We start from the raw sequence: 12,264 nt of genomic DNA on the forward strand, positions 1-12,264 counted from the left end.
TTAAAATTCCAAAGCAAGTGAGTACAACTAATGTCAGAAAAGATAGCCACATCCAAAAGACAGGACATAACCTAACAAGTGTTGGCGAGGATGTGGAGTAAAGGGAACACCTGGGCACTGCTTGTGGGAATGCCAACTGGTGCAGCCGCTAGGGAAGACAGTATGGAGGGTCCTCAAAAAATTGCACACAGAACTGCCACATGCTCCAGCCATTCCACTTCTGGGCATCTACTGGAAGATATCTCACTCCTTGCAGCATTATTCACAAAAGCCAAGATCGGATAAATAAACATAAACATAAATAAAAATATAAATATAAGGTAATGAAATATTATTCATCCATGAGAAAGAATGAAATCCTGCACTTGAGACACATGGATGGACCTTGAGGGAATCATGGTAAGTGAAATAAATCAAGCAAAGAAAGAAATACTATATTCACTTATATGTGGAATCTAAAAAAAAGGCCGAGTAGAATAGTGATTCCCAGGGGCTAGGGCCTGGGAGAAAAGGGGAAAATGTAGGTCAAAGGGGACAAATTTCCAGTTGTAAGATGAATAAGTTCTAAGGATTTAATGTACACCATGGTGATCACAGCTAATAATACTGTATTATATACTTGAAAGTTGCTATGAAAGTAGACCTTAAATGTTCTCACCACAAAAGGATGGTAATTTTGTGATGTGACGGAGGCATTAACTAATGCCAGATTTGTAAACATTTTGCAGTATGTAAGTGTATCAAATCAACATGTTTTACACTATAAACTTATAAAATGTTGTATGTCAAGTATATCTTTATAAAGATGGAAAAAAAAAGCCAAGAAATTGAACAAATGAAAGATTTCCCTTTACAGGATTCTAAATAATAATTCAATCTTTTGTAAAAATTTACTTTAAAATAGTATGATCTATGCTCATGGATCGGAAGAACAAATATTGTTTTAATGTCCACATTACCCAAAGCAATCTATAGATTGAATGCAATCCTATCAAAAATGCAGATAGTATTTTTCAAAGAAGTAGAACAAAAAATACTAGAATTTGTATGGAACAACAAAAGACCCTGAATAGCCAAAGAATTATTTAAAAAGAACAAAACTGGAGGTATCACAATCCCATATTTCAAGGTATACTACAAAACTGTAGTAATCAAAACACTGTGGTACTGGCACAAAAATAGATATACAGATCAAAAGAACAGAATAGAGAGCCCAGAAACAAACCCATGATGATATGATCAATTAATCTTTGACAAAAGAGGCAAGAATATGTAATAGGAAAAAATAATCTCTTCAACAAAAGGTGCTGGGAGAACTGGACAGAAACACATAAAAGAAGGAAACTGGGCCACTTTTTTATACCATACACAAAAATAAAGTCAAAATGGATTAAGGACCTACATGTGAGACCTGAAACCATACAAATCCTAGGAAAGAACACAGGCAGTAATGTCTCTGACATTACATTGGCCATAGCAACATTTTTCTAGCTATGTCTCCTGAGGCAAGGGAAACAGAAGCAAAAATAAAATATTAGGACTACATCAAAATAAAGTTACTTCACAGCAAAGGAAATAATCAACAAAACTAAAAGACAGCCTACTGAATGGGAGAAGATAGTTGCAAATGACATGTAATAAAGGGGTTAGTCTCCAAAATGTATATAAATAAATTATAAAACTCAACACCAAAATACAAACAATTCAATTAAAAATGGGCAGAAGGCATGAACAGACAGTTCTCCAAAGAAGACATGTAGATGGCCAACAGACACATGAAAAGATGCTCAACATCATTCATCACCAGGGAAATGCAAATCAAAATCACAACAAGGTATCACCTCACACCTGTCAGGAAGGCTAAAATAAAAAACACAAGGAACAATCAGTGTTGGTGGGGATGTGGAAAAAAAGGAAGCTTTGTTCACTGTTGGTGGGAATGCAAATGGGTGGAGCCCCTGTAGAAGACAGTATGGAGGTTCCTCAATAATTAAAAGTAGGATTACCATATGATCCAGTAATTCCACTACTGGGTATTTGCCTAAAGAATATGAAAACACTAATTCAAAAAGATACATGCACCTTATGCTTATTGCAGTAGTATTTGTAAGAGTCAAATTATGAAAGTAGGCTGACTGTCCATCCACCAACGAGTGGATAAAAAAGATGAGGTTTATATATATATAGAATGGAATATTCCTCAGCCATAAAAAAGAATGAAATCTTGCCATTTATAAGAACATGGAAGGAGCTAGAGAGTATAATGCTAAGTAAAATAAGTCAGAGAAGGACAAACACCGTATGATTTCACTCTCGTGTGGAATTTAAGAAACAAAACAGATGAACAAAGAAAAAAGAGAGACAAACCAAAAACATGGTTATGGGGGGAAGGTGGGCAGGGGAATGGGTGAAACAGATAAAGGGATAAAGAGCACACTTATGGTGCCGAGCACCGAGTAATGTATAGAATGGCTGAATCACTACACTGCACACCTGACACTAACATAACACTGTATGTTACTTATACTGGAATTAAATTCTTTTAAAAGATAATAAAAAAAAATAGTATGGCAAAAATCCTCAATGAGACAAAGTAATGGCTAATATCACACAAACACCCCCCCAAAAATGATGCAACACAAACAGGCAATTATGAATCAAGAACAGATAAAGATATTTTTTTAAGAATGGGATTCAAAATACTGAAAATTCAACTGTAATCACAAAAGCAAAATAATCTCCGTGGAAAAGACCAGCATGAGTTTTTAAAGGCATAACCCCCCAAAATAAAGAGAACAGCAACTCTACAGATATAATACATGCATATGTATATTCATACACATAAAAGCTGAGAAGCAGATAGGCATGGGGAAACCAACTCAGCTGACCCCAAATGCCAAAACCAAGGGAAAGTAAAAGGAAAACTCATTCATATAGGGGCTCCAAAATTCTCAGGACCTGGGAGCGCCAGGGGGACCTGAGAGAGGACTTCACAGTGGGGCTGAAGGGTGGAAGCCAGGCTGAATGTCCAGTCAATGTTTAGTTAGTGGCCCTGGCATCAGGGGGGGGATGGAGAGGCCAGCCATCAGGAAGAGGAGATCCCCCATGTCCTTAGAGCCACTGAGTGGAGGGAAGGTCAGCAAAGGAGGGGGCCTTCAGTAGTATCACTATTATGCCTTTTGTCTAGTGGGGTACCATATGAGATATTGCTTGAAGAAAGGTATTGTTGTTGGGGCATGGGGCAGAAAGTTCTCTAAACCAGCATCTCGCACCGTCCCAAACAGGATATTGGCCTACCATCTGGCTAACATAGCTTACTGAGTTATTGGGCAAACAGGTGAGGGTTCTGGTCTTAATTAAAAACATCAGAAAAAAAAAAAAAAGTTAAAGTAAGAGCATGAACCTGGGAATACCACCCAAAGGCTGAAACTCCCGCATTTTGTTTTGGAGGCAAAAACACGTTAATTTTGGAGAACAATCTACCTAGAATGATTCTTACAGCTTCCCCTTGCTGCAGCTCATTCTGTCACCTAACGATCCTCTGCTGGAGCTTTTGACACAAAAGGGGAGGTTTGAAAATGCCCAGAAGAAAGAAGAGGATTTCAAGTTTAATCATAAGCCCCACCGGGGTTTGTGGCACGTTATTCTGTCTGGAATCAGCCAGCCACAGTCTGAAGCTCCATGCTGCCATGTACTAGCCAGGTAACTCTGGGCAAGATGGGAAGCTCCCAGTGTTCTCTTACCTATTAAAAAAAAAAAAAATGAGAATAGCAATACTTACACCAAAGGGTTCAAGTTAGGATTTAATAAGATAATGAGTAATGAAAGGTTTTGGCATGGTGTCTGGGATGTAGAAAAAAATTAGTTATTCTTATTTTTCCTCAAAGGGCCACAAACTTTAGAAGGAAAAGAAGCTATTCGTTAAAGAGCATCCGTTAAAGAGCATTCATTAAAGAGCTTAGTTCTCCAAAAGGAATGGCAGGAGAAGACTTGGACATATGAGACACAGTTGATTTTTATCTGCACTTTAAGTGAAAATTGTCTTGTCTTCTGTCTTGTCCCAAGAAAAAGGGACAAACCTGTATCAACCTAGATCAACATGTTTCACTCTATACCACATATTTACTTTTCATCTGGACCCAATTCTGGAAGGGTGGAAACTTCCATGTGAGCAGACAACTGGATGTAGGAGTTTGATGCTCCGGGGAGGACTGAATACCATTTTTTTTCTGCTGGGATCAGCTCTTAGCAGATCAATGTGGTCCCATCACTAATCAATAAAATCAGTGTTGAATTGCTCCACGGACTCAAAGTCCAGCTTGAGGATCTTGCCTGCCTTGCTTTGCTGTCCACAAAGCCCCCTGGGGATCTGAATGTCACTACCCCTGACTCAGTGTTTTTCCTTTCCAAGTGGTCCCCAAAATTCTTTCCCTTCCTGGTATTACATAAACATTTCCCTTGAAGACTAAAGTCAAACCTAACATTAACTAGTGGGCATACAAAGACTGAAAAATTGAGGATGCCCCCATATCCTTAAAAACCACAACCAGTAAAACAGTGGTTCTAGAAGCATGGTCCCCAACATGGCAGCATGGCATCATCTGGGAGCTTGTTAAAAAAGCAATTCTTGGCCCCACCCAAGACCTACTGAATCAGAATGTCTGGGGCTAAAACCAGCTATCTGTGGTTTAACTAGCCCTCTAGGTGATTTCGATGCATGCTTGCATTTGAGAGTCTCTCAAGCAAAACAAAGATTTTTTCATGGCAACGAAAAGGGGAAGCTTCGTGTCAGAGAACTAATAGCATTTGACAGTATGGGAGGCTGAAATGTGAAGACAAAACAAGGCAAGAGCTATCACAGGCAGAAAGCCTTGCATAATTGTTCTGCAGTGTTTGTCTTCTCCACTTAGCTGTAAGCTCCTGCTGTCGTGTTCTTAGAACAGTCAGTATAAGCTCTGGGATGTTGCAGTATCAAAACAGCCCTAAATTCCAGTGGCTTCAAGCAACAAAGGCTTATTTCTCACTAACCTTACAGATCCATAAAAGACTGGTATGGCTCTGCCCCACGTCAGAGACACCAGAATGATCCAGAAGTCACCAGAGGAACATGGCTGGTTGTTGCAGCAGAGGGAAAGGGATCACAGCTTTTGATGGATCTAGTGAGAAATGATATTTGTCACTTCTACTCACATTTTGGGCCACAGCAAGTTACACAACCCACCAGAGTTCCATGAGGCCAAGGAGTATAGCCCTCCCATTTGCTTTCGAGGAAAGAACTAAATATTTGTAAAACAGCTAATAACTACTCAATAAGTGCCAGGCCCTCTGAGGTTGGTGGTCTCATTTTGGAGGGAAGAAAAGAGACATAGAGAGGTTACATAATGGGTCCAAAGGCCCCGGGCAGGTCAGTGTCAGAGCAGTCTTTCTGTTTGATTCCAGGGTTCGTGCTAGAAAACATGGTGCCACCCTGTTGGAGATGGAAGCAACGGGAAGGGAAAGAGGTTTTGCAGGAGATGAACTCAGCTTTAAATGGTGGTGGGACTTTGAAATGGAAATCTCCCACAGCAACTCCAAATGTGGAGTTAGAACAGAGGAAATTCAAGGGAGTGGGATGTGCATGTGTGGCCAGCACTTAACCCAGAGAATAAAGACTCAGGGAAATACTCCTCTGCTTTTTCTCTCAAGATAGAAGGGAGGGTAAGAGTTGGGGGAAAGAGTCCTCAGAAAATTCACAGGTTGGGGAAGAGAGAAAAGCTAGTAAGAAAGTAATTATGGAAGAAAGGCCTTTAGGAAGAACACAAGGTCAAGACTATCTCTTACCAAAGGAAGCTGGCTGTTGATAATACAAGTTTTTTAAAGCAACTACATGTGAATAGGAAGAAATCTAGAATGTCGTCCAAGGAGCCAATTTAATAATGTGTGAAATGGGAAACTCCAAATTCTGAGAGCAGGAAAGGAAAAGGAAACTGGGGATGAGCCACAACACTGAGGTGTTTAATATAGAATAATGGAAAAAAATATGGGCGGATTCACATCAGGAATGAGGTTTCATATTTTACAAAGGGAAGTGTACAAATGGCTGAGTGCATTTGTACTCAGGGGACAGGAGAGATGGAGAAACGGAGTGAAAGGCACACAGAAAGACAGGGATGCAGTAGAGACGAAATCGATGGGGTCCACAGGACAGGCTGCAAGGATGCTTCAACGGACAGCAGGTCTTTGCTTGCTCTGAGATCAGGGAAGTGTGAGAGCCTAGAAGAAGGGAAATTGCTGATTGTAGATAAGGTCAAGGGCTCTGAGAGTGCACAACTGATGACTCTATCTGCCACGGGCCCACCCCAAATCACAAAACATAGCATCTTTCTGTGTCCAAACGCTCTATTTGCCTGGTCCACAGCAGAGTACATTGCTCCAGGGATTTTTCCCTTCATGCACCATTTTTCTTTTCTTTTTCCCAATTGGATACCTGGTTGGGACAATTAATCACTCCTGTGGCAGACACAACTACCGGTCACCCAATATCCATTTTTCTTGTCTTTCTTATTAAATGGCCCAAGTTTTTTCAGAGAGGCAGTAACAGACATAAATTCGTCCTTTCCCAACCTCCCTTACATTCCTAACCAAAGAGACCACAATGGCAAGAGATTTGTCCATTAATTCACAAATGGAGATGTTGCTTGGGAACTCATGTTGGGATTGGGAAGTTTCAGGCATTGCAATGTATGATTTCCATATAAAGAGAGCCATAATGGAGTGGTGGATGGGATAATCCTGACTGAGGGAGTTGACTTAAACTTGTACTCTTCTACGAACAGTTCTGAGTATAATCTTCCTGGCCACCTGCCTGATCCTGAGGGCACCATTTTGTGATCATTAGGAAAAAGCCAAGGGAAATAAACATCATCTCTTCTAACCTAATTATTTATGGTGAAGACCATGGAATCACAGGGTTCTCAGGGGATGTAGATGAACAACTGTTCTCAAAGAAGCTTTTTTCTAGAAACATCTTAAAAGATAAGACATGAAACGTTCTTCAACACCTTGCTTTTGAGTTCTCTTATAACCTCACCTCTGTTCTGTTGGTAGACTTTCAGACGTCTGAAAATAATCTGTACGTAAATCAGAATATTCATTACTATTACATAAAGCTTAACTTGTTAATTGTACAATTTCATTAAAGGATTAACCTTCTACAGATGGGAGCTACACTTGTGGTCAGCATAGCATAACATATAGACTTGTCGAATCACTATGTTGTACACTTGAAACTAATGTAACATTGTGTGTCCATTATATTTCAGTAAAAAATAAGATAACATTCTCGTTAAGGAGTAAGCAGTCACTATTCTACGTTTTCACATGGTATCTTCATAATGAATGTCTGGACTTGGAATCTAACAAATTAAATTTCCCCAAACTTATTAATTGGTTATGAGCTTATCTAATAAAATGTTCTAAACAGTTTAATTAAAATCATGATTATAAATATTTCATAGCTTTCGGAAAAAATCCAACAAAATACAAAAAATAAAATAAAGCTTTAAATTACTTTTATTATACTTTCATTTAAACTGGTAATAAAGATGCTCAAATCAAGATGAATTTTAATTTCATCATACAGTCTTATGCTTCTTCCTCCCTAGGATTTTTGTTTTTATGTTTTATCCAAGTTTCCCGAGGCTGAAGTAATTTTAGCAGTCACAGAAGAAGAATACCTTCTCAGATCAGCTGATATGACAGCTTCTGGAATTTTGCCACTGATCTTGGTTAGCCAAGGGTCCTGATTGGCATACAGCACTATAATTTCAACCTAAGCCTTGGGGCATTATGCAGAGTACCTTTTTATAATAAAGGTTTACTTGATACATCATGAGATTTTTAAGTGCCTGCCTTTCATATAGGTTTCAAACTTTTGACATGGATTGTTTTCTGAGAACTGATGTGTTAATGTTTGGATGGCTGACATTTCTTAACATGTAGGTACTAAATGTCTGTCTGTGGGTATTATAGTCAGTAAAAATTAAATATATTCTATCATATTTATATTTTTATTATAGCTACATTTTAATGCATAGCCTTTAATTTTGAGTATTTAGTGACCTCATAGACTTAATGATTATAATTATCATTCTCTATTTGTTGCTCATACTGTCTCAACATGGCCACTAGGAGACCTTTTTTAAGTTGGTTGCTTTATTCTTTTAGCACTGCCTTGAATATTTTTGAGAAAGTGAATATCAAGATATGTTGAACAATTTCTAACATAATTAAAGTCATAATGCAACTGGAGAAAAAAATATTTCTGAGTGACTTTTATTTTCTTACCAATGAAATTACCAGCCTAGCTTCATTCCTCCTACCTTCTGAAAGACATTACGGAGATAGTGAATCAGTCAACTTCTCCCAGCTTCTTGACATTATCCAGTCCAGGGATGGTCCCTGCTTCCCCAATCTCTTTATAAAAATCACTCAGCATGAGCACAAATCTTCTAATAAGCCCCTCTGAATCCCTTTTACCCAGATGCAGATGGTTCCCCTGGAGTGTATTCTTCCTTGCTTCCCAAGCTAAATACATTTAAATCTGTTCCTGATATGCTTTGACTAGTGGGTTGACACACTGAAAGCATCCTTGCTTTCTAGCAACAACAAGATGTTCTAGACCCATCTGAATTTTCGTGCCAAGACTTGGGAATCAGCTACTTTTAAAGAAAATCTAGTTCTTTTAGTGGATAAAAACAAAACATGAAAATCTGGCACTAGACACATGAGAATCATGATGAGCACAATGGCTACTGTTGAAACTATTATTGCCACGGGCCACTTTTTTAGCTAGAATATCTGTTTCCTTAAAAAGTTATGGGTCCACATTGATCTTTCCAATCCGGCATGTTTTCTTACTGTCCTCTTTTAGTCTGTAGCCTCATTCATTACTAAAACTTTCTACAACATGAACGTTTGGAGATTTGTCTGGCTGATCACCCACTGTCCTCCACCTCAAGTTCTCACCAATTGAGAAGAAGAGGGAAAAAATACTGTCTTTACTTTAAAAAAAAAAAAAGAAATAAAGCAATATTACAGAACATAGTCTGTAGACAAAAGGGAGCTTTCCTTTCCCTTTCTATTTCTTGACTTGAATCTAATCACAGATGTTAAATGAATGGAAGACTTCATGCTAGATGGGAGCTATCCTGGTGCTCCTACCATATAGGAAAAGACAGTGGAGGAAGAGGGGAGAGGAGAGTAAGTGAGCAGGGAAGAAAAAAAAAGAGAAGAAGAGGAGAGCATGAACAAGAGAGAGCTATTGCCATCTCCAAGATCTAAGTACCTGAGCTGTCACTGGGATTAAATCAGTTGCTGACCGCTTAGAGCCAGGCACATGAAAAGGCTCAGAAATGACAGCTGGCATGGATGCTTATGGTAGAATAGATTTAATCATACTTTTGAACATAGCTGTACTGTACTTTTTTTTTAATTTCTTTTCAGCGTAACAGTATTCATTGTTTTTGCACCATACCCAGTGCTCCATGCAATACATGCCTCCCCATTATCCACCACCTGGTTCCCCCAACCTCCCACACCCGCCCCTTCAAGACCCTCAGGTTGTTTTTCAGAGTCCATAGTCTCTCATGGTTCACCTCCCCTTCCAATTTCCCTCAACTCCCTTCTCCTCTCTAACTCCCCTTGTCCTCCATGCTATTTGTTATGCTCCACAAATAAGTGACACCATATAATAAATGACTCTCTCTGCCTGACTTATTTCACTCAACATAATCTCTTCCAGTCCCGTCCATGTTGCTACAAAAGTTGGGTATTCATCCTTTCTGATGGAGGCATAATACTCCATAGTGTATATGGACCACATTTTCCTTATCCATTCGTCCGTTGAAGGGCATCTTGGTTCTTTCCAGTTTGGCGACTGTGACCATTGCTGCTATAAAAACATTGGGGTACAGATGGCCCTTCTTTTCACTACATCTGTATCTTCAGGGTAAATACCTGCAATTGTACTGTACTCTTTAGGGTCAATTTCCAGAACCAGGGGTTCTGAGAGGGGGAAAAAAGTATATAGCTTAGGGGCACCTGGGTGGCTCAGTGGGTTAAAGCCTCTGCCTTAGGCTCCAGTCATGATCCCAAGGTCCTGGGATTGAGCCCCGCATCCTGCTCTCTGCTCAGTGGGGAGCCTGCTTCCTCCTCTCTCTCTCTCTCCCTGCCTCTCTGCCTACTTGTGATCTCTACCTGCCAAATAAATGAATAAAAAATCTTTTTAAAAAAGTATATAGCTTAAATATTTAATATGCATTACCAAGCAGCCTTTTAGAAAAACTGTCAATGTTTTAAAACTTTTCCAATCTGATAGACAAAAACAACTCACTATTGTTATTACCATTTCTTTCTGAATTTAATCTTTAATTTTATCAAAGTTACTTGTAGACACATTTTAGAGACTCAAGTAGCTCTATGAGTTCCTTTTGTTTTACAAAAGAGCCCCTTGATCTGCCTCTCCTCCCTCACGTACCCCCACTTGCACACCCCCACACCCCCACTGTTGCCTGTTCCTTATAGGCAACTACTTTTAGTGCAAAAGACTCAGTTAAATATTTTGATAGTTTCCTCCATTCTACTAATTAATATAATTACATCAGGAATTTCTGAGACTTCCTTTTCATCACTACCTCTTAATTTCCTATCTAAGCTCTTTTGCATCATTGCCTCTCTAACCACACACACACACACACACTTCCCCAACTGCCCAATACAGATCTTTATAATCTATATCCTATCAACATCCAGTGTGACTATCATCATGACTTTGTAAACATGCTTGATGGTTATAGGCTCAGAAGACATTAGTCTGCCTTCCTCCCCTTTATGTCAGCCTCCACCCACCCCTCCCGGGGGTCATCTCCCCACCTCCCCACACTGCGTGCCCTCCACACTCAGTTGTCTGTCCCCCAAACATTTCCCCATCATGTCACTTCTGTCCTCAGAAACATTCGGTTGTCCTCTGTAATCTCCGGGAGAAATAGCAGAGCCTTCACAATCCCATCGCACCTTGCACACCCCTCTCCTCTCAAACACTAAAGGAAAAGCTGACTGCATCCACACGAGTCTCCTGACAATCTAGTCCCCGGAAACTCTAAGAGGGTTTGTGAGTAAGTTTTTTGTCTGGAACGGTCTCCACCATCAGCTCCTTCCACAACAGTTTACATCTTATCTGTCTTCCGAAGCTCAAACCCACCTCTCTCAAAATGTTTTTCCTCATGCATATTTGTTTTTTCCTGAGAGGTTCCCTCCTTTAGTAGTTATGCTATTTATGCTGACACTTAATCATGTCCATCTTTGTTGTTTCTGTAAATTCTCAAGGTCCTAACCTTGTGTATTAATCATCTTTTTCTAGTAATCAGAGGGAATACTTGGATATGTTCAACACACTGGCTTCACTGTGGGAGGATCAAGCCAGGCCATACAAGTTATATTTACTAAGTGTGAATAAAATTCCTGTGGAGGAAAAAAACCCACTTTAATCCTGCCCATGATTAGGGTTCAGAAGTGTATATATATTTATGATTGCCTATAGTATGAACCGAAAGGCACTAGGACATAGACCCTATTATGGGTTGAATTGTGTCCCTCCCCAAAAAACTTCTATGTTGAAGTTCTAATGCCCAGGACTTTAGAAGGTGACTTCATTGGCAAAGGGTCTTTATAGAGATAACCCAGTTAAAGTTAGGTCATTAGGTTGGGCTCAAACCCAATATGACTTGTGTCCTTATGAAAACAAGAAATATGGGGGCATCTGACTTCGGTTTTGGCTCAGGTTATTATCTCAGGATCGTGAGATTGAGCTCTGCATCGGGCTCTGTGCTTGGGACTCTCTCCCTCTCCTTATATCCCTCCCCACCCATAGCAGCCTGGTGCTCTCTCTCTCTCTCTCCTCTCAAAATAAATAAATCAGGAGCGCCTGGGTGGCTCAGTGAGTGAAAGCCTCTGCCTTTGGCTCAGGTTATGATCTCAGGGTCCTGGGATCGAGCTCCGCATTGGACTCTCTGCTCAGCAGAGAGCCTGCTTCCTCCTCTCTCTGCCTGCCTCTCCTGCCTACTTGTGATCTCTGTCTATCAAATACATAAATAAAATTCTTGAAAAAAAATAAAATCAATCAATCTTTCTTAAAAGGGGGAGTAGGATTTGGACACAGAGATGCACACAAAGGGAAGACAATGTGAAGAGATACAGAGAGAAGACGACCATCTGCAAGCCAAGGAA

At 39.8% G+C, this 12,264-nt stretch overlaps 1 long non-coding RNA gene across 2 annotated transcripts in view; it reads right to left on the minus strand.

The window, feature by feature from the left end:
• The window catches only part of LOC106004794, a 96,746-nt gene that overhangs the window by 68,986 nt on the left and 15,496 nt on the right, over nucleotides 1-12,264 (minus strand). For both annotated transcript variants that reach the window (XR_006606451.1, XR_001177843.2), the window contains exon 2: nucleotides 5,029-5,156. This is a non-coding gene — a long non-coding RNA (uncharacterized LOC106004794). The remainder of the gene's footprint in view (nucleotides 1-5,028; nucleotides 5,157-12,264) is intronic.

The sequence above is a fragment of the Mustela putorius genome, unplaced genomic scaffold, assembly GCF_011764305.1.
Source record: "Mustela putorius furo isolate JIRA1106 unplaced genomic scaffold, ASM1176430v1.1 tig00000281_pilon_pilon_pilon, whole genome shotgun sequence".
Taxonomy (NCBI): Eukaryota; Metazoa; Chordata; class Mammalia; order Carnivora; family Mustelidae; genus Mustela; species Mustela putorius.